General features: G+C 39.2%; 1 long non-coding RNA gene across 1 annotated transcript; it reads left to right on the forward strand.

Annotated features, from left to right (window-relative positions):
* Positions 1 to 7253: 7253 nt before the first annotated feature.
* Positions 7254 to 15540, forward strand: LOC114559398 (uncharacterized). The gene is made up of 3 exons (XR_003693089.1): positions 7254 to 7434; positions 10304 to 10394; positions 15001 to 15540. It is a non-coding gene; the product is annotated as an uncharacterized LOC114559398 (long non-coding RNA).
* The last annotated feature ends 8078 nt before the right edge of the window (positions 15541 to 23618 follow it).

Below are 23618 nucleotides of genomic sequence, written 5' to 3' on the forward strand. Positions count from 1 at the left end.
GGAGTGAACCGCTAGAGGGCTTTTAATTTTAACAGGAACAGTAAGAGTAGTATACCACCACAAATGCACACGTGATTTTAAGAATGTCAACTGAGATGTTTGAGAGCATGCTAAATATAAGCAAATGTCTGAGGAAGATAGAAGCAGCTTGCCTTATATGCCCACTAAAATAGATGTGGCCTGCCTAATGTGCTCGCTTAAACCTGATGCATTTATTAGAGAAAAACAATGCCCGCCGGCTGTCACTATTACAGAAGTTACGGTAATTAAACCCCCGAGAGACAGAGGAAACGCGACTGAAAACCAGAGGTTAGACAGCACCTGGATCTATAGTTCACAGCAGCCCGATCCGCATATACTGTATGGTGGGCGGCAACATGAATGAACAAAAACGCAGCCCGATGAGACAACTTAACTTAGGGTGGCATGTTCCAGCTGATTTTGAACGTGCCGGGTCCTCTGTCGTGATGGAACCGACTGAAGTCGCGTTCAGCGCTGATGCTTGAATGTCGGGCAGCTGGAGGCCAGAGCTGGGCAGGACGGGGCAGGGTCATGCGGCGATTAGGTGACAACCGAGGCAACATCGCCAGGAACTGCAGGCGTGATGACATGATGTATAAATATATGAATATGTCAATAATTATTATTGTTTAATTAATACCTTAGTATTGTATGTATCATCAACTGGTATGTGTCTCAATGTAATACAATACGTAGTGGGGGTCCATGCTCTGTCTTTCTTTCAGCTAAGGGGTCCTGCCACAAAAGTGAAATTAAAAAGTCAGTATAAGTATTGCTATATGTAATATAAGGTGCACAGGTTAACCTTTTTTAATGAATTCTGTTGCAGCCAATTTGGATGAGTGTGTGTGCATGGATAGTGTGTGTGTGGGTGGTAGGTTTGTGTGAATGGTTTGATCGTTACGTCACCTGCGCACCTGTGTGTATGTGCTAATTAGCCAGGGTAGTAAGGGAATCACAGGTGAGCCAGAGGGAGAATCTAGTCTGGGAAGCCACACAGTTTTTCAACCTCAGCTGTGCGATAGTGATGGTTTTTAGATCTCGTCTGTTCGTTTTTAATCTTGCACGTCAGTTTTTTGTATGTGTTTTTAAATACATTTCTACAATAAAGAATTAACTATACGGCGATGGCGGACCTCATTTTTTGCAACAGCAAGAGTTGGAAATGGCTTCAAATTCCCTGCAGTGGCATTTTTTGTGGACAGATTGCCACTACAAATTCAATTTATTCTTGTAATTTGTTTTGTATTTATTTGTACAAAAATATATCTTTAATTTGTAAAAATAAATGGGTGCAATTAACAATAATTGGTAAGAAAAAGATTATATAGGAACCACGAAGTGTATTCTTTAGTTTTTAGTGTTTACAGTAAGATTTGCCCTTTTCTGTGAGAGAAAGAGTATTATCTTCACATGATCTTTTAGGAAGTGTGTGTGTGTGTGTGTGTGTGTGTGTGTGTGTGTGTGTGTGTGTGTGTGTGTGTGTGTGTGTGTGTGTGTGTGTGTGTGTGTCAAAGGACATGCTATTGTGAATACTATAATTATCAAAGAGTCACAGAATGCAACAACACAGCTGATTACCAACTTCTCGTCATGGAAAAGGTTGAAGACCTCAGTTGCTTGGTTTCATCAGTGGAGAAAGGTGTTGCAGTTGTTGTCTCAAAAAAGACAGGAAATACAAGCGTGTGTGTCAGGTAATGGACTTAACATAATTGAACAGAAGAACAAAGTGGAAAAGGAAATGCAAAGCTTCAAAGCCACATTGGGTGGTCAGACTTTGGCATTGGAAGATATTAACACAGCTGAAAGTGCCATTATTCAGTACTGCCAAATGGAAAAGTTCAGTGATGAAATAACTGCATTGAAAAGTGGAACATCTGGAGTTAAGAAAAGTAGTCCGATTTACAAACTTGACCCAGTGCTGGAAAATGGGCTCTTGAGAGTGGGAGGACGACTCAGTAAAGCGGCAATGCCTGATGGCATGAAACATCCAGTCATTCTTGCTAAAAATCAGCACATCTCAACTCTCATTTTGCGCCACATTCATGAGCAACTGGGACATTGTGGAAGAAATCATCTGCTTTCCAGACTTCGCCAACAGTATTGGATCACCAGTGCTAATTCTGCAGCCAGAAAGATCCTCTCTTCCTGTGTTATTTGCAGACGCTATAGGGGAAAGCTGGGTGAACAAAAGATGGCAGATTTACCAAAGGAAAGACTCAACCAGATCTCCCACCTTTTACAAATGTGGGTGTCGATTATTTTGGTCCTTTTGAGGTGAAGGCAGGCCGTGAGCCGCATCAAAAGATATGGAGTTATCTTTACTTGTATGGCCAGCAGGGCAGTGCACTTGGAAGTGGCATACTCATTGGACACCAGTTCTTGCATCCATGCACTGCGCCGATTCATTTCAAGACGAGGCCAAGTGTCACACATCAGGTCTGATAACGGAACCAACTTTGTTGGAGCAGAACGCGAACTGAGACAAGCTCTATCTGCTCTGAACCACAAGCAAATTCAAAACACATTACTTCAATCTGGAATAAAATGGAGCTTCAACACCCCTAGTGCTTCACATCACGGAGGAGTATGGGAGAGAATCATTCGTATGGTCAGGAAGGTGCTGAATTCAGTACTTCATCAGCAAACTACAGGCGACGAAGGACTGCAAACTCTTCTGTGTGAGGTGGAAGCTATCCTTAATGACCGTCCACTCACAAAAACTTCAGATGATCCCAATGACTTGGAACCCCTGACTCCCAATCACATTATTTTGTTAAAAGGCAAACCTGCGCTACCACCAGGACTTTTTGACACAAGTGATCTGTACACCAGACGGCGATGGAGGCAAGTTCAGTATCTTGCTGATCTTTTCTGGCACAGATGGGTTCGGGAGTACATACCACTGCTACAGGAACGCCAGCGGTGGTCAAAGGATAAGAGGAGCTTTGTTGCAGGGGACATTGTTCTTGTGGCGGACTCTACTGCCCCTCGTGGATCCTGGCTGTTAGGAAAGGTGTTGCAGACCTTTCCAGACAAGCAGGGACTGGTACGGTCTGTCAAAGTTCTGACCAAATGCAACATACTTGAGAGACCGATTACAAAGATCTGTCTTCTGTTGGAGGCTGATTAAGACTTTTGTAATTACTTATTCCATGGATATTTATGGACATTATTGACTGAAAATGCACACTTGTACTATGAACATTATTGATTGATTTGTCATTGGCTCCATTATTAATTTTGTGAATTGTTGTGTTATTATACAATAACAATTAGGGGCCGGTGTGTTGCAGCCAATTTGGATGAGTGTGTGTGCATGGATAGTGTGTGTGTGGGGTGGTAGGTTTGTGTGAATGGTTTGATCGTTCGTCACCTGCGCACCTGTGTGTATGTGCTAATTAGCCAGGGTAGTAAGGGAATCACAGGTGAGCCAGAGGGAGAATCTAGTCTGGGAAGCCACACAGTTTTTCAACCTCAGCTGTGCGATAGTGATGGTTTTTAGATCTCGTCTGTTCGTTTTTAATCTTGCACGTCAGTTTTTTGTATGTGTTTTTAAATACATTTCTACAATAAAGAATTAACTATACGGCGATGGCGGACCTCATTTTTTTGCAACAGCAAGAGTTAAATGGCTTCAAATTCCCCCGCAGTGGGCATTTTTTGTGGACAGATTGCCACTACAAATTCAATTTATTCTTGTAATTTGTTTTGTATTTATTTGTACAAAAATATATCTTTAATTTGTAAAAATAAATGGGTGCAATTAACAATAATTGGTAAGAAAAAGATTATATAGGAACCACGAAGTGTATTCTTTAGTTTTTAGTGTTTACAGTAAGATTTGCCCTTTTCTGTGAGAGAAAGAGTATTATCTTCACATGATCTTTTAGGAAGTGTGTGTGTGTGTGTGTGTGTGTGTGTGTGTGTGTGTGTGTGTGTGTGTGTGTGTGTGTGTGTGTGTGTGTGTGTGTGTGTTTTGCATTCAAAATGTTACTGGGTGGAAGTACAAAAGTATTATTAGTGTAATGTACATTTATTTGAAGTAGAAATGTAAAATGACTCATTATGAAGATGCTTCTTTCAGAGTGCCTACATACTATATTATTGTATTGTGATTATTCATGCATTCATTTTTGTAAGCAGTGTTCTACTGATATAGCTGGTGGAGGTGGGTTTAATTTGAATTTTCTTATATCTTGTGAGCAGTTTAATCCTAAACAATCCATCAGCCTCAGCTCTGAAGGACTGGAGATTGAGATGATATATATATATATATATATATATATATATATATATATATATATATATATATACAGTATAAATCAAAGGCCAGCTGACATCTTTAGGGCATAATTCATATACATTTAAACGATTGCATTATTACAAAACTTTAAAACCTAAATATTTAAAACTCACAAGAGGAATCTTGGTTGTTATCGAAGCCTTCATTCTTGTATGTGTTAATACATTGTACCATAGAATTCAGTAACAACCTTATAATTTATGAAGTATAAATATTTCTTATGTACAGTAAATATACAGTGTCAGTAAATGTATATAGGCAGTAAATCGAGGAACTTCATTTCCTCATTAAAAACCTCAGTTGGTGGCATTAAGGTTTGTGACAATGTTGTGAATGACAATGTTGCAAATTATTTACTCAATCATAAAAATATTTTCCATATAATAACATTCACAAGTATATATACTTGTGAATGTTAACATTTTATTATATGGAAAATACATGTCTACATACATATATACATACATATACACACATATATATATAAATACATATACACACATATATATATATACACATACATATACACACATACATATACACACACACACACACACATATATATATATATATATATATATATATATATATATATATATACAGTATGCTTGTTTTTGTCACCTTGCTTCCAAAAAAAAAAAAAGCAGATTGTGCAAAGGAACATCTCTGATTTTCACTGAGATAAAAATGTCCAAAAGCTGGTGGTGGCAGCGTTTCCGCTGACACAAAGACACGCATTGTGTCAGTACATAAAATGACTACAAACATTATATATTGTGATTACAGTTTATTGGAAAGGCAATTGTAATGGCAAAATTTTATTTTAACATGATTGTTTAATATTCTACAAGATTATCTTACAGTATATTCTTACAGTTTGTGAACTCTTTCACTCCAAGTGAAATAGCTGAAATCATAAACCTCGAGTCTAGCTGAAGTAATTTTTTGTTGAGAAGACCTCAGTCCCTCATTCTGTTTACTTTTAGCAGATAAGGTGAAGTAGGCCATAACAGTCTGAACCGTGTCTCTTTCTGTCTTCTGAGATAAGCAGTTGTTGTGGAAAGGTTGTAAAATCATCTGACTGTTTATGGTATTCTTTTAAAAGTGCCAGCATGCTAAAGATATTTTGAGAGGGGTGGCTTTAACAGAGTTTTTACTATAAGATGTGTTGACATTTGGCTTGAGTCAGAAGACTTTTTCAGATGTGCCGTGGTACTTGTGAAACTGTATTCCTATATTTGCAAATATAAATAAATACTCAAAGACCAAACTCTGGTTTAATTTTCAAATAGTCTTTAATTCGTCTCATCTTGTGTTTTTGATACGCACTCCTGCTGCTAACAAGAAAACTTCCACCACACAATCACAACACATTTCCATAGTGTTTTTTTTTTTCTTCTTTTTTACAGAATGTCAACTTGTTTCTTGTAACATCAATGATGGCTCTGTTTTATTCAAGTGTCCCAGGAAGTCAAGGCAGAGTAACAAGACCAGGACTCTGAAACTGAAGCAGCTAAAATGAAATTCAGCCATACATTTCATTATTTACACCTGTGCTTGACAAAAGGGCCTACTTAAAGTGATGGTTCGGAGTAATTTCACCCTAGGGTCCTTTGCACCATGACCTCGAGCCAAACAATCCCCCAGAAGCTTTTTTCACCTGGGTCGAACATTGGGAGAGTTAGCTTAGAGTAGCATTATCAGCTGAATAGCTTATCGCAGGGGCTAATGGATCCGAAGTGTCTCTTAACATTACCCCACTAATAATGCCCAAAATAATACCAAACGTCTACAGTAGTACAAATAGGTTATGCACTCATAAAACGATGGATTGTAAAGTTTGTAAGTACACCAGAAGTTTATGTAAATAACACTTGCCTGTTGGTTTCTGCTCTCTGCTGCTGCTGTTACTACCGGGCAGTAAGAGTGCTTAGGGCTGTCTACAAATTACAACACCGAAAAGAGATGCAACAAAAATATTTATTAATTTAATGATTAAATAAGATAATGATTAAACTTACCTCAATTATAACTTGTCTCCTGCTAGTTATTCTACACTACATACTTTAAAAAATAAGTTAAATTAATAAATATTTTTGCTGCATCTCTTTTCGGTGTTGTAATTTGTAGACGGCCCTAAGCACTCGTCTTACAGCAGCAACAACAACAGTTGCTCTCCCAATGTTCGACCCAGGTGAAAAAAGCTTCTGGGGGGGTGTTTGGCTCGAGGTCATGGTGCAAAGGACCCTAGGGTGAAATTACTCCGAACCATCACTTTAATATGTAGTATTTAAATGTTAAAGGAAGACTTTATATAAGCCCTTTTGGGGTTTGGTCTTGCTTGCACATGTTTTATCATGATGAAATGATTACTATGTACAAATTATTTTTCTTTTCTGATGTGCTAAATAAAAGGAAAACAAATAATTAAAATTATATAAAATAAAAAGGAAAAATTATAAACTTTTAAAGCTTTAGTGCGTAACTTTTTGATATTAATGAACATCACATTCAAGCCATTGCCAAATGAGTTGCTACAAAGCTAATTAAGACGTTCAGCTCCACACAACTCAGTATGACTATGTTCAGAAGATTGTGGCGTCCGGTGACTTTCCCGCGAAGAAGCTCGAGTGAAGATAATTACCTCTTCTGAAGAGGGTGTGGGGAAATCGGTGATGCACGGTCATGGAAGACTTGTATCACGTGGACGCGCCGACAGTTTTGTTGTCAAGAATGCTGATTTACAGCAGGTAGATGGCGCTAGAGAGCACACATTCTGACGGGTCACAGATATAATTGTAACACCGAAAAAGCATCTGTTATTGTATCTAGCCAGGTAAACGGTAGCATGAGATTTCTTTATATAGGCCTAATTGTATTTTAATTTTATTTTAGGAGTTACTGTATCTGCTGTAGTTATGGCTGATACTGGGGCAGGGCCACCACAAAAAAAAGGGAAAATAAACGACGAACAACTAAAAGCTAAAAGGGAAAGTGAAAGATGACGGGTGAAATCCGAGTCACATTCGGTCGGGCTTTCAAAAGATGGAGAGAATTATGATTCGGGATTGTGAATTATTCAAAATCGACCCCGAACTGGCCCTCAGGTATGTAATATGTCTGTTTCATTCATAAAATAACTTTACAATGCGCAATGTGGTTGTACGTCAATAGCAGACATTAAATTACCTCCTCCTTCCATTGTCCCTTGTTTAAAGCGTCCCTGGGTTTCACATTATGTCAGTTGCTAAAACAACCAGAGTTTCTTAATGCTTTGGCTCGTGGCACAGTGACAGTGATATCTGGTTTAGCTCACGATACATTCAAAGTAGTTTAACTTACCGTATGGTACACTTGAAATGCAACAATGCATCTGTAACGTATTCTCTTATAAATGAATGATTTTCTGTCTGAGCAAAACATTCATTGCAACTATATGACCTCCCGGTCACACTAACTAAGTACAGTGGGTAATACAGCACTGTAAAGAAAAGACCTTTACGACAGCAGGTGTGGTAAAAACACTACCGCTTTTGTCCAAAGAGGCCACTGCAATAAACACAAACGGAAAGTTACATATAGCCACTTTAAGTATCATCAACGAACAACTTTTCTCTTAAAATGAACGGTGTGATTGGTAGTACTGGTGTTGTCACAACTTTTTCTTATTTCCCGGTGGAAAAAATGTCTCACTGTGGCATCCCTAGTATGAACGTCATTTGCTAACACCAGGCTATTTTCGCGGAAAAGACGTTCATTCCAAAAGTGACATCACTGATGCTGGATATATTTGAGAGTTTGCTACAATATAAAATCTATGGTCTCTCTGTCTTCATCTGTTCTTGAATGTACTGTAGCTAGCTGTACCCAAAATGCCGTTCAGCAGTGTAACAGATAATAGGGGTCCCCTCTCAATATACTACACAGTGTGTTTATAACACACTACAAATAAAGATTTCTTGTAGATCTCAAGAACTCGAACTCGATAACTGCATTTTGGGTCTTCAGCAATACACCTGACAAGTGTAAAGTCGGGACGGATGAACAATTGTTGAGAAAATCAAAGGACAGACAGACAGACAAACAGATACAGACAGACAGACAGATACAGACAGACAGAGACAGACAGACACTCTTTACATTTTAGTTAGATGACTTGATACCTGATGTATCTGAATCATCCTAGATACCACAAGTCATTCTCACTAAATATAAAAGTGTCATAGTCCTATAGTAATTAACCATATTACAATTACAAGAAAATGCAATTTGACTTTACCCACCACAACTATTAACCCTTTCTAATGGATGGAATGGACAGACATAAACAATGAAATGAAAATAATATTAATAAATGAATAACAGACAAAAACATACACAAGTGTGACACACATCTTTATATTATATAGGTTGTTCTTTTCCTGAACAAGGTTGGCTGTATGACAGCAAAGGTGATATTAATATTAAAGTAAAACTTCCATCTTACCTTTCCAACCATGCAAAAACTCATAGCCCCCATCACCCTCATCTGTTTTATTTTATCTACCATCACCCCCTCTCCCCTACTTGCACAACACACACACCCACACACACACACACACACACACACACACACACACACACACACACACACACACACACTCAACACAACACAACACACACACACGTGCACTTAGAGACGAGCATGTTGGGGTAGAGCAGGAGGGGTATTTGCACCACTAGGTGGCACAAACACACAACTGCTTGGATTGAACCAACTCAACAGAAGAATCCCTGTAGATGCCAATAATTTTTCATTTAAAAAAAAAAAGAAGAAGTAAGAAACACTTTTTAAAAGCCTTGTTTCTACTTCATCTGTTTGATTTGTTATTGCTAGGAAGCTGTGGAAAAAAATATGCTACCACTTAATTGTCTTTCACCTCCTGCCAGGCTACTTTTCTAAATTTCCTTTTCTTTGTGTTCTATTTTGGTCTTGGCTTGATGTCAACCTTGTTAAAAAAACAAAGAGGTATATCATAGAAGCCAGAGATACCAGGAGTTGGTGATATTCAAAGTGACCTCCTGATGGACTCTAATGAAGACGGAGTGGAGCAGGCGCAGGAGAGGAGGGCAGCCTGTGCTTGCTGATTCTATAAATGAACAGCCGTGATTCGAAGCTTGAAGACATACCACACATCTACACCTTTTTTTAAGTTCACCAAGTAGTTTTTGCAATAGCGCACTGTTCTTTACAGCCTTGTAATTCAGTGTGTTTTTGTAAAATATAATTTCCAAATGTAACAGGGTTTATATATTATGCCATTCCACTTTCCATTATTGTTATTTAATATCAATGTAGATTTATTCAGAGCTGTAAATAGAGAGAGTTTGGCCAACTCAAATCATGGGCGCTATATTGGATACTATCGTCAGATGACTCTACAGTGTAACCCTATTGGGCGAATATGCTATCTTGAAATAAATCACTTATTTTCACCATAAACAGGCATATACATGTTATAATCAACGATTGTCAATATGTAAAAGGCCCTTACGGAAATATTGCAGTGTATATTTACCTTCTATATCGTAAATGGGCCTCTAAAAAATGCCCATTGTAGTGAGTGACCACATCCGCTAATAAGTCTCTGACCAGTGTTTACCTTTCTTTTCTCTTGACCTGACGTAACGTTTCGTAACCTTTATCGTCATGACTAGCAGCGAACCCTTCACAAAGTCACTCACAGTCTTTTGACAAAATGCACAATAAGACAATGACAATGCAACCGACGGTAAAAAGTCTGTTTTTGTCAGATGTAAATCGCAGGTCCCATACTTTTCGCCTTTTTGGCTCACAGGGGAACTTGTGAAATCTTTTGCCGCTTCCCTGTCTTTCATTGCAGAAAACGCGCAACAGTAGGGCATTTTTTCAGTGATTTATGCCATTTTTAAATAATTTATGAAATCTTTCCACTATTCCCTGCACTATGTCAATAGGAATCTCTGGAGATAGAGCGGGGGAGCCGCTACATCTGCCAGTTCTCCTACTTCACCATTACCCGCTCCACGGCCCCAAGACATCTTTGACGTGAGTAGGCACATTGCACTGGTTCCACCATTTAGAGAATCTGAGGTAGAATATTTTTTCAATGCTTTTGAACGCTGCTACACTGAATTGGCCGAAGAGTGTGTGGCCTCTTTTACTCCAATGTAAGTTAGTGGGCAAAGCTCAAGAAGTCTGTACCTCTCTGTCCATTGAAGACAACTTGAATTATGACGTTGTTAAAGCCACTGTCCTCCGTGCCTGTGAGTTAGTGCCAGAAGCATATAGGCAAAACTTTCGAAGTTGTGAAAAAACTGCCACCCAGGCATATGTAGAGTTTGCAAGGGAGAAAGGCACTCTGTTTGATAAATAGTGTCAGGCCAGTGAGGTGGCAACTTTTGATGATTTGCGTGAACTTGTTTTGTTGGAGGTATTTAAGGATCGGTCACACGTTGTGTTGCGTCCGGTCTACCCCTAGACATCAGGTCGTAACAATAGCAAATGCACCTGCGCCCATCTGTGCGCCCATGGGCGTGCTGGTCTTACAGGGAGGTGTGTTCAGGTGCATTCTTGGCATATTGCTATCTTGAGGCCAGAGGTGTCAAGTAACGAAGTACAAATACTTTGTTACCTTACTTAAAGGTACAATGTAACATTTCTGATTTAAAATGTATAAAAACGACCATACCTATGTTATATATTTTTATGAGTTGTGTTCTTACACTATCCCAAATGTTTCCACCAAATGTCAAACCCGGAGAAATCTGTTATTTTATTTTCAGACACGGCACGTTTCCTTTAGTCGCCCGTCAGTGGCGTCATATAACCTTTCACCCTCCAGTTACTCTAACTTCCATCAGAACACTGGCACCATGATGATACGTTCAGGAGTAATTGTAAATCATACAATGTCACAGAAAAAAAAGTACTTGTAACCGTAATACTGCTTTTTTTTGCCATACAGCATCATTTTGTGATTAATTACAACCCACTTTTTATCACAGTAATACAACAGAGACCTTATCTATTTTGAAAGTTCAATATCGATACAAGCTTAACGTTACTACAATGTGCTAACGTTAATGCTAAAGCTTTGTGGGTAACATTATGAGGTTACAACATCGTTCAACACGCTAATAAAGTTATTTTTAGTGTGACTGTTTCAACCACAGCTAACAGGACTGAGCTAACCCATGAATAACTTCACTAGTTACTCCTATTTCAGTTTGTCTTGTTTTCTTTCCGGCTTGTCATCGTTCAAAAAAACACACAGAAAAAAAAACTATCCAGATAAACCGCGCCATCCGGAGAGAGTGAATTTGATTGTGGTTTGATGAGAAGTAAACATATACCATTCCGACACCCTATTGGTTTGTACGCGATCCATCACACCTGCACAGACCCGGTGCTAATACAGCACCGGTGCCTTAACAACCGTTATCTACCGGACCGAATATTACATCTCTCTCTCTCTCTCTCTCTTTAAAGGTCTCTGTGCTAAGTGGTTCTCCATATTTTTTTAAATCCAAAGAAAACAGCAGCACAACCTTACTGCATAATAGTTGTGTTATCTAATGCCATCACTAGGCTGATTTAAGAATTTAATTGAAGCTGCTACATTTAACAGTGAGTTCATTTCATTCAGGTGTGAGGATGGTTGATCAGATAAGACAGGGGAAGGCAACGGGTAGGTCCAGAGGTGTCAAAAGTATTCACATTCATTACTCAAGTAGAAGTATAGATACTAGGGTTTGAAAAGACTTTTGTAGAAGTTGAAGTATCAACTCAAGCTTTTTACTTAAGTAAAAGTGTAAAAGTACTGGTTTCAAAACTACTTAAAGTATAAAAGTAAAAGTAATGTAAGGCAGAGATCTTCAACAAGGGGTCCTCAAAGTCATTGCAGGGGCCCTCCAAATTATTGTAAATTTTTCAGTCTTTTTATTGTCTTTGAGTCTTTTAAAATTAAAATGCCTTAACATAATTCCAACATATTATTAGCAAACATAAATTCCCACTGATGATAAGCTTACTGGCCTATAGGTAAGGTAGTCCCTAAGATATCAGCCCACAGATACAGTTAATCCTAGATTTACTGTGCCACATACAGTATGTCACATACAGTATGTAACATTAAAATATGATTTATAAAATCATGCCAACAATTAATATTTTAATAGCTTATGAAAAAAGGGTATGTAAGAACGCTTTAGGTTGCCCTAACTGTTGTTGTAGGCCCAGTTTAATATGCAACTTAATTTCATACAATATGTAGTAGGTGGTCCCTGCTACATCTCACTTTAAGTAAAGGGGTCCTTGGCTTAAAAAACGTTGAAGACCCCTGATGTAAGGGGGAAACAATGCCTTTAAGGACAACAGCTTAACCCCAAAACGTTAGGACAAAATCATATGACTATAATAATGTTATATTAAAATCATACCTGCAAACTCAGAAGGGCTGAAAAAGGTCACATCTCTTCTGTGTTTTTCAGACAACGGCAGCTACAGGCTCGTGTTACAATCCTCTCCAGTGAAATACAGACACACTTTACACCGTTTAGCTCTCAGCATTTTAACAGTGTTTACTCCAGCTGCTAGCTAACCGTAGGCTAACGTTAGCTGCTGCCAACTGTAGTGTTAACTAGCGTCCCGTGCGGCGATGTTCAGTTCCCTATAACGTCCGTTTTCGGAGCATCAGAGAGAAGCGCAGGCATCTAAGTGGCACCTAAATAAGGCACCGAAATCAGCGTTGCTATTAGGTCCGGTAGATAACGGTCGTTAAAGCACCGGTGGCGTATTAGTACCGGGTCTGTGCAGGTTTGATGGATCGCGTACAAACCAATAGGGTGTCGGAATGACTATGTTTATACTTCTCATCCAACCACAATCAAATTCACTCTATCCGGATGGAGCGATCTGGATAGGGTTTTTTGTGTGTGTGTTTTTTTTAACGATGACGAGCCGAATGAAAACAAGCCGAACAGAAATATGAGTAATAATAATAATAACGAGGCTATTTTTAAAATGTAAGGAGTAGAAAGTACAGATAATTCCATGAAAATGTAAGGAGTAGAAGTAAAAAGTATGCTGTAAAATAATTACTCCATGGAAGTATAGATACCCAAAATTTCTACTTAAGTAAGGTAACGAAGTATTTGTACTTCGTTACTTGACACCTCTGGGTAGGTCTAACATTAGGTGGAAGTGTAGGGGGAGACCTCGACTACTTTTTTCAACAAGATATCACAACTCAAAACAGTGGAGTTAACCTCTAAAGGGTTAAAGCTATGCATCCTCCACACAGTTGCTAGTAGCCAAGGAGGACACGGAGGATTAAAAAAACATGATGAACTCTTGAGAAGACGTAATTAATTTTCAGCGTGCGTAAGTCACCGGACGACACCAGTTTCTGAGCATAGCCATACTGAGAAATACAGAGAGAGTTGTGTGGAGCTGATATTCTTAATTAATTTCATTTAAACTCATTTGGCAATGCCTTGAATGTAACGACGTTTATTAATATAAAAAAGTTACGCACTAGAGCTTTAAAGCTCAAGAATTCATTTCTAACTAGTAGCGTTTGCAATGAAAAAACAGCATTCAAATCAGACCTAACGAGCACACATTTTATGTTATTGTATATGATGTTAGCATTCTAAAGTTGAATAATGCATGTTAGATTGGTGTATGCACACAGCCATGAATGTACAGTATGCACCTGAATATTTCTGGGTACCTTGAACATCCTGTCCCGTACGTGATGTGTAGACCTATGTGATGGTTTCCTGCTTGAGTAGACCAGGCTAAGCAAAACATAACAGCCAGGCTTGGTACCACAGAGATGTTACAAATAGCTTTCTGATCCCGTGGGTTGCAGGGAAAGAATAACAATGTATCTCGGATGAAAGAATTCACAATCTGCCAGCATGTTTATCAGACCTAAAGTCATGATTTCTTGCTGTTTATCTGCTTCTTCTTTTTTGTCACTGTCACCTAACCATATTTGCTCAGCAGTCAGGATGGCTAAGGGAAAATGGATTTTACAGAGCGGATTTTATGTTGCAAATGTGTTTTTCGTCATTAGATCTGTCTGATTCCTGGAATCCCTGAATTCCAGGAATTCCGGTGGAACATGTGTAAGTTCAAAGGTAGTTTTAGTCGTGTTACAGAAAACTCAGATTGGACAGATAGTCTAGCTAGCTGTCTGGATTTACCCTACAGAGATCTGAGGAACAGTTAACTATAGTCCTCATAAATCCACCGGAGTTTAAAATGCCAACACAAAGAAAGCGGAAGGTAATGGACATCCAGGGGAAATGAGGGACATCCGGTGGAATTTCCGGCGGCACGTGGCAGTTGAACTTTTTGGGCGTTAAGCGCTAATGAGCAACTCTGTCTCACTGCTTAACATGCTGAAATGCTTTGCAATAATCTGAAGACGTGGGAATAACCCAGTGTTAGCAGCGGCTGTTTCCTGAGGACTGCATCTTGTATTTAATATGACATGTATTCTGTGTGACATATTGTTCCCTTGGAGAGTGTGAAAAAGAGAGGAGATTAATTTGGAGAACCAGCTGACCATAGTCATATATCCAGTTATTACCACTGTTGAAAAAATGAAATGCTCATTTGAATTTTTTTCCTCTCTCTACAGGAGCACTTCATCCATGAGCTGCGTTTGAAGTGGGTTTTGATGTCAGCTTCATCTATTATGGATCAGATGACATTTTTCTGATGGCAGCCCCCAATACGCCTCTTAAGAGACAGGAATGGAAAACAGGGACATGGAAATAGATGCCAGTATGCTATTTCCTTTCATTACCCTACTCTTCTCCACTTTTTGCCCCACGAGAAGGTGCTGGAGTCAGACAGGGAACAACAAAAATTACACAGGACATATGGAATCAGACAGCAAGTCAAAATAGTTTATTGTAGAACAGGATTCATAGTCGAGGCACTACCTCACATTTAGTATAGGCACTGAACTACTGCACTGGAGTCACAGCCACGACTCGGTCTGAAAACAAAAGCCTGCCAGCCACGTTGACGCTGGCTACAGCCACATGTACAATATGTCATCTTCCTGATAGGCCGCCTGCCAAATCAAGACAACACATCATTACGTAAATGCTCTATTAAGTGATCTGATGTGGATCTATATGCACCAAAGCATGTAATCTGAATAAATTCTGCAAAGACAGTTTTAGCCCCTTTTTTGTATTCCATTTGAGGTGGTAAACAGGGCATTATTATTATTATTATTATTATTAATAAGCAGGGGTGTAAGTAACAAATTATATTTACTATCGTTATTGTAACAAAGTTGTTTTTTGTAATTTTTTTAATATATTTATAATAACCTTTTTAACTAACAGTATTTTAACTCTTACTGAAGTATTTCTCATGTCAAGTTTCAAGTTGCAATCGTTACAGAGTAAGAAGAAAAGTAACATGAAAAAGTCCTGATAAACTACGTGATAATGGAGCAGGAGAAAGGAGCTGTAGGAAGCAGAGCTCCACGTTCACAGTTGACACCCTGCACTCGGCTGACACTCTGGAAATGTAACAGGTTCTACGAGTAAATGTTGACTGGCTGTGGCCTAGTACACGGGTATTTTTGGAAACAGGGTTTTTCCCTCCTTCGTTCTCCAAAAATATCCAATCCACACAATCACTGTTTAAAAAAAATCTCTGTCCAAATGACAACGCAAAAACACATTGAAGTGCTGTCAAGAGCATGCCAAACCAACAGTCTGCTATATAACCCGCCTATCACGCAAAGAAGAATATGTTAGCCAATCAGAAGCCTGAAAAAAAAGCTATTGTCGGGAAGCTACCTGGCTGCAATGGCCCATTAGGGTAGCATGTAGACGCCTCTGTTTCTCAATATAGTGGAAGAGTAACTGTACATTTATGTGTAAACATGTAAAAATTCCTGTTGGCAAGGTTAGAATCAGCACTATTCTGGCCACGTCCGCCCTTGCATGAAATGTTGCCTCATTTGTGAACTTTTACAAAAGAGATAACAGCACACAAGGACGTTACAAGTCAACAACTGTGTTTTCCCTGTCTACACGTCAAAAGCGTAAATGGAGGCTCTGAAAATCTTGGAAGTTGTTTTCCAAAAGCGCCGTTTACATAGACTGGGTAAACCCAGCCCGATCTGCCGGTGATTGGATTTCGCCCTACAGCTCAGGCTGGAAACCTGTACGTTTATCTATCCTGCTTCCGTTATAATTTTGCGGGGACCAATCACAAACTGGCTTATCCACCTGGCGCGCTATTTGTGGGTTTAACACGATGACGATAGAGAAGCAACGAAGCAGCTTCTTGTTTACATTCAACATGGCGGCCACCGAAGCACAGCAACCTGTTGATGCCGCTGTCGATGCTACGTCACCCGGATCGTTGGTCTGATTGGTTGAAGGACTATCCAATTGCGTACAGAGTCATTTGAACTATGCCCGTTGATCACTCCTCTTGTGCAGTAGAAAATACACAGCAGACTCCCCAGACTAATGTTCAGTCTTAAAAGATTGAGCTTGGTTTGGTGATAGCCAGATTACTGTTTACAGTGACCTAAAACAGAGTTTGCGTGTGGACGAAAGGCCAAAACACATTTAAAAAAGCTACGCCTAAAAAAATACCTGTTTACGTGTGGACTAGGCCTAAGGGGAAGGTAGTGTTGCGGTTGCACGTGGGACAGGCCCAGCTGATAGTGACCATTACAGAATACGTACCACAATGCCATAACATTAAAGATCACGTCATTATGGGTTATCGTTAAGGTCAACATATTTTTGACTCAGCACAGGTAAAAAACTAATTGCAACAAGCCTACCTAAAAGACATAATATGCAGTGTTATCCTAGAAAACAATGTGTACACTCATTCAAAAGTAATCCCTCTCAAAGCGATCCTTCTCCTCAGGATGAGTGGGGAAAACTGTGGTAATTGTAGCATATGTGTGCGTGTGTGTGTGTGTGTGTGTGTGTCAAAGGTGTTTTATTTTGAAATGTTTTCTTTTTGTAAAGTATTCAGCTGCACTATGGTCTTCCTGTATGTGATTACCTGCCTGCTAGCATCTTTCACAAGAAATAGAGGTGACGCCGAAACGATCACTGCAGCGCGGACAGTTCCGCGGCAGTTCCGCGGCAGTTCCGCGCCCGGTATGAACAGACAGATTGGATAACATGGGCGCTGAAATAAAAATAGCTGTGCTACACGGCGTTTACGCGCTCTGTGTGTTTTTAGTGTGTGATGACATTTGCATCAGGATCTGGATTTTCTCTTTTTTTTCCTATCATTGCGTCAACAAAGTGGGTGTGTAAGCCCCAGCCGAAAAATGGGTGCATGTTTTGTAGCCCTTCCTATGATGATTGACTCATAATCTGACAATGCGGTACAGTCCCGCGGAGGTGTGTTTATTTGTGCTTTAGAACATAACCGCTGTGCAAAAAGCCAAAAAAATTGCTTTACCTTCCTCGGTTACACTTTACTTTAAGGTATCTACATAAGAGTGACACGACACTGTCATGAACGTGTCATAAACATTATAAACAAGTCACAAACGTTTATGACATAACGCTTCTTTTACTAAGTGTCTTTCGGTTTTTGTCATGACAAGTTAGGGTTAGGGTTAAGGTTAGAGTTAGGGTTAGGGTTGATGTGTCATGACTGTGTCATGTCACTCTTATGCAGATACCTTCAAGTAAAGTGTTACCTTTTCCTCTAATTCACAGCTTTGGACCACGCTCCTTCTCTTCGTTCACTCTCAAGCTCACTCGACCACCGCTGCGTTCTCTGTCTGGCTTTGAGCTGGGGAGGAAAGGGCCAATTTTGAACATTTTACAAACAGTAAATATTCTACCTTTAATTATTCACTGATTTAATACACCACCCGTCTATCATAGTGACCGAAATCAAACACACCCACATGGTATGTAACCAACAGGTGCATGCTGGGTCTAGCAAAAATGCTCATGTTGGATCCTACAGCAGTGACTTCTACATTCACTTATAAACTTCTACCTTTGGTGGGGAAAGCATGAACTTTTGGCTGTTTTTGAAAATCTGTGTGACAGTTATGACAGCTTACTCACTATCCAGAGAGGAATGTCTGTATCTGTCTGACTTTTGTCCTCTTTTCTGGTTTATTCTAGTAAGTTTGTATAGAGGAGGGTTATAATTGATAATCAGTGGTCAGCCTAGTTCTGTTAGTAGTTCTAACATGCAACATTATCATCATCATATGCCTGCTCTTGAAACTTTAACCCCAAACTAACCCTTCTTATCATTTTGAAAACGCATTGATTGTATCATTGGTGTAACAATGTGACTGGCAGGCTTTGGTGAGGGGAGGCAGCATTTCCATGAGCACATTACATCATCCAAACACATCCTTAAACTAATTTGGCGTTGCCTTGCCCTGGACTTTCTAATACATCGTAATACATTTCTTGTTCTCTCATTTCAACCAACAGTTTAAGAACACACTGCATTGTCACATTGATCAAGTACAACAACAACCACATCAAATATTATTATGATTACTATTATTATTATTATAATAACAATTATAATAACAAAAGTAATGCCAGCATATCCCTGTCTGTGTGAGTGGGTAATGAAAAGGAGAAACTCCTCCTGTAAACAGGAAGTACATTAATTAATTAATCTTGTTGTATTTTTCTCTCAGAAAGATTATTATAGCACAAATTATGTTAGAATAACTTTGTACATCTGTGGCGCATAATGTAATCTTAAATTAGCACGATTAGTAATGCTTAACCCTTAAGTTAGATCTGCATGTATTTGAAGCCAGAGTTTGGTTTCTGCTTGTATGCGATGATATATGTCATAGGCCCACCTACAGTATGACCCCAGAAATAGTTTGACATTTTCAGACATTGGCTTATTTGCTTTCTTTTCTAGCGTTACATAAGATCAATACCAGTCTCATGTCGGTGCACCAAGTGTGAAGCTAGAGTCAGGAGGTGACTATCTTTGTGGCTCTATGTAAAATTGGTTAAAAGAACTCCTCTAAATTAAACTAATCAATTAATTGCATCTCTTAAATCTGTTCAGGACCAAAAATGTACAAACAACAGCTTGTGGCTATTGGGTGAGTTAACGATTTATTTGAGGCCTCTCCTGAAAAATATCCTCATGTTAAATTGGAGATCTCCCCAGAGCCAGATAAAAAAAAAAGAAATAAAAAAAAGACAGAAATATCCAGATTTTCAGTCCCTAAATTGGGTCAAAATGTAGAACACAATTTTCAAAAAGAAAATTAATAATGTCTCTCAGTGGACCCTCTCTACCTGTTAAATGCTCACGTCTTATAATCTCCATGCCCCCTGTTTGTAACACATGCTTTATAATAAAAATGTCAACCTGGAGCCAAAATCAAAAGCACCATCCTTAAGCATTAATGTATGGTCCTGCGGAGGCTCCATATTTATTTGTTTCTGTTATTTATTATTATGCTATATTGTTTGGTGGTTGTTCTCAGTACTGTTAAACTGGGGTCATATCTGACTCTACTCAACAGACTACGTTTACATGCACATAATATTCCGGTTTTTGCCCTTATTCCGAAAAAGACCATAGTCCGACTAAGCTGTTTACATAGCTAATGAAAGTGAATATTCCACTAATATTCCTGTTTACATACAAAATACCATTAGTTAAAAGTTTACCAGCGGACCATGCGAACACAGGGTCCCTCTTTCATTCCTTCAACCAGCTTCTTGTAAAGCTCGGCATAGCTATGTGTGCACATATCCAAAAACCTGTTGATATCCAAGTCTCTTAAGTTTAAAAGTAGCTGTGTTTCTCCTTCTTATCGGGTCTGCAGCCTTGCAAACTGTTGGCTGGTTGGTTTGTGTACAGCAACCATAGCAACACACAGAGGAGACCATAAGCCGTAAACAGCCAAGAGGCCGTAAACTGGGCGTAAACTGCGGTCAGACCGCCATTGAGATGCATATTCCGAATGTGCTGTATACATGTCCAAAGAATGAGTTTAAAACCAGAATAATACCGGAATATCCCACATGTCTTAATCGGAAAATTCTATATTCGGAAAAAGGCCTTATTCAGAATATCCAACCGGAATATGCTGTTTACATGACCTGTATCAAATTCAGGATATTGTCGTATTCTGAATAATAGTGGACTATTGTGGTGTGCATGTAAACATACTGAAGTGCAAATGTTTACCCAGTAATTATAAGGATAAAATACAAAGTGTAAATTAATAACATAAATATTTTGTTTTACTTTTTAGTGTTTCACACACACTGCCTTCCACCTGCCCACACACACACACACACACACACACACACACACACACACACACACACGCCATCTGAGTGAGTCGAGTCCAACCGTCCTTATGTTTAGTTTTCTATCTTTCTTATCACCTTCAGTACATTTCTTTAGTTCAATACACCTCCCAAATCACATTAGCACATACAGAGCACATGGCAATACTGATCCACTGTGACCACAAAGCAGTTTACCAGGTTCCTATCATGTCAATCACTGTAGGGAAACAGCACAGTACAGCGAGAGCAATTAGAACAGCAGAGAGAGGGATTCTGGGTTTGTGTTTCCCAAAATGTCTGTACAAACTAGTTTCACTTTAACACTTGTCAGTTAAAATGACGCACAACATTGAAGGCCTGTGGTTCTCAAGTGAAACGGGTTTTGAGATAGCATCTTGGTTCAATCACAGAATTAAAAAAAGAATTATTCTGTGTTGAGATTTAGTTGATTTAGTTTTTTATTTTGCTGATGACCATTTGGGCGTGAAATCCCCCCCAGATAGTTATGAATCACTCAACAAATTAAAATAGAAATAAAACATGCCAGCTTGTTTGTTCTAAATATCTCTCTTGTCTTTTGTGTCATATATAACCCTTCGAAGGCATTTCTACTTAAGAACCATATTAGATAGTGGTATATATTATATAATCCTCATTCCCAGTATTATACAAACTGTGCTCACATGGTGAAAATAAACAGATTTCTGTATATAATTCTATTAAGAAAATATTTGCTGCAACGTCCACCCAAGCGAAGCTTTTCAAGAACACATAACTAGCGACAAACACTTTGGGGAACCCAGCTCAGATCAACACCACGACACAACCTCAATCCACAGCACAAACAACTGACAAAATAATGAACAAACATGAACAAGTAACGGATAAAACCCCAAACAATTATATCTAATCCTGGTTACCTAATCGATAATTATGATGGGGATGTTTGATATATTTTTCAAATACAGGCCCAAATGGGAAATAAAAGCAAGAACACATTGGTATGCTAATGTAAGTGGAACACATTTATGCTACCTGCGGGTGTTGACACTGTTCCCTGTTGCCCGGGAAACTGTGTTCAAGTTTGCCCGCACAACAAAAAAAACGAAAAGTCATATAAGACACAGTTCTGCATTGGATTCATAAAACTGAAAACAGTGTAAATTCAGCATCTTCCGCCCCCATCTGTGCTGAATGCACCCCCAGTGTTTTGTCAGAACCTGAGTCTGTGGGCCTTTTTTTTGTGAATTAAGGCAGAGAGTGTGCCATGCACAGTGTGCCTACACCAAAAAGGGCCCTGGATGTACTGTATCTTGGACAAGAGGGCACATACTGTATCTACGGATGTCTGAGAGGTAATGATACACAAGGCAACTTTTTGAGGCAATGCAAGTCACGTCTGTTTGCTCCAGATAATAAAAACGTGCCTGAAAAAGAAGGTTGTACTTGCGCATTTGTTGGCAGTCCCTTTGCTCTATACTGTGGGGTATTAAAAACCTGTGTAATAATTGTAGGGCGCTTATTGCTTGTAAAATTGCGCTGTGCCTCAGGTTCTGCCGATTTCTCAGACTCAGTTTGAAAAATGACACCTAGAAACCATATTAAAGCTCTTGTCTTGGAAAGCAGGTCCACAATACATTTTAGCTTTCACCTAGTCCTGTAAGAACACATTTACATATGCTTGTGCATCATCTGCTCATGGCCTGCTAAAAAAAGTAAAGCATGTAATTAGCTGCTACCTGCACTGAAGCATCCTGCTCTTTTGTTCTGCGTTTCTCAACCTGCTGTCATCAGAAGCAGTAGAGGGATTTCACTCCAAAGAGTAAACAGCTTGACACGTACTGTATGTCACATCCGGAGCCAGATAAACACATTTACGAGGCATACTTTCTATTGAAAGAGAAATTTTAGATATATGAGGCATCTTCTCTAGGAGTGAGAGAGAAAAGCTAAAAAAAAAAAAAAAAGAAAAAACAGACAACCAAAAGAGAGAGCAAGCTCTGGCAAAGTCCCAAAATTCCTCGGGGACTGCAGTGTGGCATGTAAACTGTATCAAAGAGAAGGAGAAACCGAAAGACTGCAGAGGAGACATTGTATATCCTCCAGACAGCTCACACAATAATAGATGGTGAGTGTGGCTTTGTGTCAAGAATTTACACAAACACACATATGCACCCACACAAAAGCATGATAACAATCCACATGCAGTCAATATCACACAAATGCAAATAAAGCACAGCAGCACATATGATGTTGTGTTTTCAGCTTGGGTCGACTAAGTGAAAAACCAAACAAGCTACTATAAGCTGCATTCATATACATTTTTTAACAATATGTGAAATGACTATGTGAAATGTAAAAGGTCTTCAAATCTGTCAAATCATTGTTTTGGTTTACAGCCCACAACTTTACTATTTTGGTTCAGTATCTCAGTATCAACCTTGTTTCCAGTCATAGCTTTTGTGAGTGTTGCCAGATAGAACTGTGCGACTGGGTGACTGCATTCTTACACTCAGGCTTACAGGTCTGTGCTTGGCCCTGCGTCCAAGTGTGTGTGTGTGTGTGTGTGTGTGTGTGTGTGTGTGTGTGTGTGTGTGCACATCTGAGTGGCTTATACCTAACATACTCAATTAGATGCTCACAATGCAACACCAGAAATAGCCAACTGTCAACTGGCATTTATTTGAGCTCAAGCAGCTTTAGTGCTCTCTCACAGCAAAAGATGTCTGACTCTGTTAGTAAGGTGTGCCACGGTGCAGACCAGAAACGTATATGAAGTGGGGCAATACAGGGAAAATGGTGTATGTGTGTGTGTGTGTGTGTTTTTAGTGTGTGTGTGTGTGTGTGTGTGTGTGAGAAATAATGCTTATATTAGGGGTCAGAGATAGCTTCCTCTTCCTGAACTGTTCCTTATTTGTGCTTCTAACTAATCAAACTAACT

Source organism: Perca flavescens, chromosome 7 (genome assembly GCF_004354835.1).
Source record: "Perca flavescens isolate YP-PL-M2 chromosome 7, PFLA_1.0, whole genome shotgun sequence".
In the NCBI taxonomy this organism is placed as follows: Eukaryota; Metazoa; Chordata; class Actinopteri; order Perciformes; family Percidae; genus Perca; species Perca flavescens.